General features: G+C 46.1%; 1 long non-coding RNA gene across 3 annotated transcripts; it reads left to right on the top strand.

The window, feature by feature from the left end:
- The first annotated feature begins 1,516 nt into the window (after nucleotides 1–1,516).
- On the top strand, nucleotides 1,517–5,159 carry LOC131920633 (uncharacterized). 3 transcript variants are annotated; one of them, XR_009381732.1, is made up of 3 exons: nucleotides 1,517–1,687; nucleotides 2,077–2,808; nucleotides 5,015–5,159. It is a non-coding gene; the product is annotated as an uncharacterized LOC131920633 (long non-coding RNA). The 3 variants fall into 3 exon arrangements; XR_009381731.1 differs by having other exon boundaries at nucleotides 1,517–2,808; XR_009381733.1 differs by lacking the exon at nucleotides 2,077–2,808.

Below are 5,159 nucleotides of genomic sequence, written 5' to 3' on the forward strand. Positions count from 1 at the left end.
CAAGGGAAGACTGTCCCACTAGCTTTTAAGTATTTAGCTGACTTCCTGCTGAAATGGTGCAATTTGGCTGAACAGTGAGCTGTGGAAGAGACAGCCCCGCGACGCTTCAAAGACATGCTGAGCAAAGGAAAATAAAAGCGGGATGATATTGCTTCCAAAGCTGGGGACTGACAGCAGCTGACAGTCGTGCTAGTACCAGTGTCACCTTCGAACACAAAGAACACGGGGCGTTTTGACTTATTTCAGCAGGCATAAAATGTCAGGAGGAAAACATTCCCCCAAGCAGCTTCCTCCTCTGAAGCAGCTCTATGGTAACAATGTTGTGGAGTCCTTACATCAGCTTCCCAGTTACTCACCTATCACAGGAGAGATCTTTAAATCATCTGCCCTTCGGCAAATGGCCAGGCTCAGGAAATTTCTTCAGTGTCGGAAAGTGTGCTTTTGAAAAAATACATTCCAAGTTCTTTATAGCTTAGAAACATCTCTCGATGTGAGGGGGAGGGGAGTGGATGTGGTGAAAGCTCATTGGCAGGTGACAAAAACATCAAAGAACACCCCAAGCCCGCATGAAACTGTGTTGCAGTTTGGATTTTTTTGAACTTGTACATCAGAACAGTGTATATTTACAGGCACTGTGTACTCAGGAAAACATTATGTAACATCTGTATCAGGGTAAGTCTTTCTAGCCCTTCAAATATGTTGCCCTTGGAGAGAGGGCATAGCAAATAAGAATAGGAAGGATGCTTGATCTTAGCTGAAAGGAGAAGAAGAACTTGTGTTTAGGTTTAAAATTCCTAAGGCCGGGGCTAACGAGATGGCTCAGTGGTTAAGAGCCTTTGCTGTTCTTGCAGGGGACTGGGGAGTTCAATTCCAGAATCCCCTGGAGGCTTTTTCTGACCCCCCCCCCATAGGTAGACAGGTAGTACACATACATACAGGCATAGAGACAAAACACTCGTACACAGAAAATAAATAATATAAAAACATTTTAAATCGTGAGACTTAGACAATGGTGCCTCAACACCCAAGGAAGAACAGCTCTTGTCCAAGAGAGTTTGAGGTCTGTCTGGTCCATTTGTAGAATTAGAATTTGGAATTTCTTTGAGTCTTAAGGACACCAGTCCATTGTCTTTGAATATTCTAGATTAAGTACATTATCCAATGTGCAGATGATATTCAGAAGTGCCAAGACCAGCAAAGTCCCTCCTGGAAGGCACTAACCACGGACCATCTAGAATGAGGTGGAAAAGGGAAGAGCGTATTGTAGCGTATTTAGGACCCCTTCTGTCTTTTTGCTTCGAAAATCCAGGGACTTGGTAACTGTTCAGATGTGAAGAGTTACCTAAGCTAGATGAGGACAGAAAACCTAGCAGAATGTAAGAACTGTCCCACGGCCACCTCAAAGTTGGAGATCTCCAACAGATAAGACCAGTGCCAAGCATGCTGTAGTTAGACATTTGGATCCGACAGAAAGTGAGGCTAGCAATAATGTCATAACTACGGTTATGAATTATTTGAATTAGTGCCTTCTACCCATACAACAATCCGACAAAAGGGAGTTAATAACTGGAAGGGACTGTGGTCCTGCTGGCCAGCCATTGTATCCCCAGCTGCTGTCACCCAGAGGAGGAGCAAATAATAAGTGTTTCGATGAATAAATGAAAGCATGGGTTTCCCACTTTGACAGGTAAGTATGCCGAGGCTCAGCACTGAAAAGGAGCTGATTCTGAACAGCCCTTTGTGCTGCTGTGTGTGCTGGCCGGTGCCACAAGCTCAGGTTTGTTTTCTGTGCCGCTCTGTCTCTTTCTGCATTCAGTCTCCTGGAAGCACTGCCATGTGGTACTCTTACCAGCCAGTAGGTGGCACTGTACTTAATAGTTATATTTACGTTTAATATTTACATTTATATTTCCCAATTTGTGGCCCCTTCTAAATAGAAGACCACCACTCTCGAGAATGTCAGGTAGTTCTTCCCAGTTAAGGTGAAATAACAAGGCAAACTGGCATCATCCCAGTGGCCTCGACGAAAGTATAGTATTCAAAACAAATTGTGAATTTTTTTTTTTGTTTGCCCAGTGTGGTGGCATAACCTGCCATTCCATCACCTGAGAAGTAGAAAGAGGAGAGTCACAAACTTAAGTCATCCTCAGACACACAGGGAGTTCAAGGTCAGCCTGGCTATGAACCACGTCTCAAAATAAACACACACAAAATGGCTGCCGTTGGTAGAGTGGCCCTCAAAATATGTTCACGTGCTAATTCCTGTCGGTGTGACCTCACTTGGAAAAAAAATCTTCGCAGGTGTAATAAGTGTCTCAAGATGAGGTCACTCTGGATTATTCAGATAATTGCCTTAGTCCAATGTCAAGTGTCCCTGTAAAAAGCAGAAGAGAAAGTTCTGCAAAGACATAGTCAGATACCGAGGTGATGCAGTCATAGGCCAAAGGCTGCCTGAAGCCACCAAAACCGGAAGAGGCAATGGAGCTTTCTCTCTTGGACCCTTCGTGGGAAAAGACAGATTGCCAGCACCTTGATATTGGCTCTCTGGCCTCCGGAATCGTGAAAGAACAGTTTGCCTGTTTGCTGGTTTGTTTGTTTTTGTTTGAGTGGGTACATGTGTGTGTACGTGTGAGCATCTGCTATGTGTGGATGGGTGCCCTGGAGCCCAGAGGGTGTTGGATTCGCCAGAGCTGGAACTGCAGGTGATTGTGAGCTGCTCCACATGAGTGTTGGGACCTGCACTCAGATCCCCTGGAAGAACAGCAGGCACTCTTGATGCTGAGCCATCTCTACAGCCCCAAAGAACAGGTTTGTAGCTTGAGTTTTCCTGCCTGGCCCCAGTCAGGACAAATCTCTCTCACCCGCCAGTCCCACACCCTCTCAGACCCAACCAAGTAAACACAGAGACTTATATTGCTTACAAACTGTATGGCCGTGGCAAGCTTCTTGCTAACTGTTCTTATAGCTTAAATTAATCCATTTCTATAAATCCATACCTTGCCACATGGCTCGTGGCTTACTGACATCTTCACATGCTGCTTGTCCTGGTGGCGGCTGGCAGTGTCTCTCTCTCAGCCTTCCACTTCCCAGCTTTATTCTCCTCCTTGTCCCGCCTATACTTCCTGCCTGGCCACTGGCCAATCAGTGATTTATTTATTGACCAATCAGCAACACACTTGACATACAGACCATCCTACAGCACAGGTTTGTAACTTAACCAAGTTTGTGGCATTTTTTATAACAGACCCTGGAAACAGATGTATAATCTGTTAAGTAAAACAGAGTCAAAGTAAGGCGAATTGTTTAATCAAATCACAAAGTTTCGAACTCAAGCACGTATGCAAATATTCAACCTGCTAGCACATGGACCTTCTGTACGTGGACCATTGGAGCCAGCATTCATGTCAGAGTGGCAGCGTTCTACTGAAGACTTGTGTTTTGATTTCCTCACAGATAATAAACTTTGTCTCCTTTCTGAGAACAAACCACTCCCAACCATCAGTCAGGAACAATGAGGCATTCAATTGCCCATGACAATTTTTCTAAGTGCAGTATTAGAAGCAAAGCAGAGATTACACAGAGATAAACGCACATTACAGTTGTCCCTGAATAAGCTGTTCCTGTCTTATTTATGATGACCTTGCAGAAGCACTCATTCAAGTACAGTCAGCAAACACTATGCATCCAGCAGATGCCTGGGTCTCCACCAGGTGCTGAGTGAGCGAAGAGGAATCAGAGTTCTTGCAGGGCTGGGACAGTTATGGTTGACTGAAAGAGACAAGTAGGGCTCAGGTGTAGTGCATGTGATAAAGGAGAAAGCAGAGGTAGGAGACACCTTCACCCGGGATGCAGTAGGAGGAGATTGGGGTGGGGTGGGGCTGTCTTGAAAGCTTGGCTAGCAGGATGAGGGTTTGGGGTATATTGCAGGGGGAGCAGCTGCTTGGAACATAGAGGTCTGGTGTGGTCTTAGTCTCTGTTGTCAACGTAAGGAGATGTGGAATCACCCGGGAGATGGGCGAACATGCCTGTGGGGGATTATCTTGATTAGGTTAATTGAAATGAGATTTGCTCACTGCCACTGCAGGTGGTACCATTCCCTGAGCTGTGTACAAAGGAGGTGAGCTGAGCACAAGTATTCATTGCTCTCTGCTTCTTGTCATGACAGTAGCTGCCCCAAGTTCCCAAGGCTGTGATTTCGCCACCATGATGGACTGTGACCTCGACCTGTGAGCCAGAACAGACTCTCTCCCTTAAGTTGTGGTTGTTAGGGTGTTTTATCACAGCAACAGGAACAGTAACTAAGACATCTGAAATACAAGAAGAGGATATCTGGATTAGAGGATTCCACTATGGGCAGGCTGGGAGAGCCACCAGGGTAAGGAAGGTGAAGGGCCTTGGTAAGGAGCTTGAGTTTCTCCCTTAAAACAAGAGAGAGCTCGAGAAAGCCTTCCTGCCAGTTATGGTGATAGGATCATATTGCTTTTAGGGAATGAGAACATGCTGGTGTTCTCTTCTAGATAAGAATGGGACAGGAAGACCTGGGGTGCAGCTCAGTGGCAGAGTGCATGCCCAGCGTGTGCAAGGTCCTGGGTTCATGCCCAGTACTAAAACACAGAGAATGGGACAGGACCAGTCAGGGAAAGCAGGTGAGAGGCCGATGTAGCCATTCTGTCGGTGTCAGGAAAGAGGCACCAGCCAGGGAATGAGGAAGCTCTGGAGGATGACACATGAAGGGCTGTGTCTAGAACTTGAGACTTCTCACCCGTTTTGAACTCCTGAAAGATCAACCCCACTCTTCCTATTATCGCTGTGCCTGCCCAGCCACTTGTATAAAATAAGTCCTCAATTTATTAGCAGTTGAATCAAATTTCCTAGTTTCCTATTAGAGACTGGGGTTCTGGGTACTTTCCACATGCTCCTGGAATACCCTTCACTTTCAAGTACATAAAGGTGTTGGAAAGATGATTGACAGCTCTCCGAGGGCCCTCCTGTTTTTGTTCATCTGCCCATTTAGTGGCTTCTTACTGGATTAATGGCCTGCTCCATGAATCACCGTGACTGCCAGAGCAGAACAAAGTGCTGACCGGAGGTTTGTTTCTGCTCTCTCCTGACTCTGCCACCATCCTGAGCTCCAGGCGAGGAGCAGCTGCCAGGGAAGT

The sequence above is a fragment of the Peromyscus eremicus genome, chromosome 10 (assembly GCF_949786415.1).
Source record: "Peromyscus eremicus chromosome 10, PerEre_H2_v1, whole genome shotgun sequence".
Taxonomy (NCBI): domain Eukaryota; kingdom Metazoa; phylum Chordata; class Mammalia; order Rodentia; family Cricetidae; genus Peromyscus; species Peromyscus eremicus.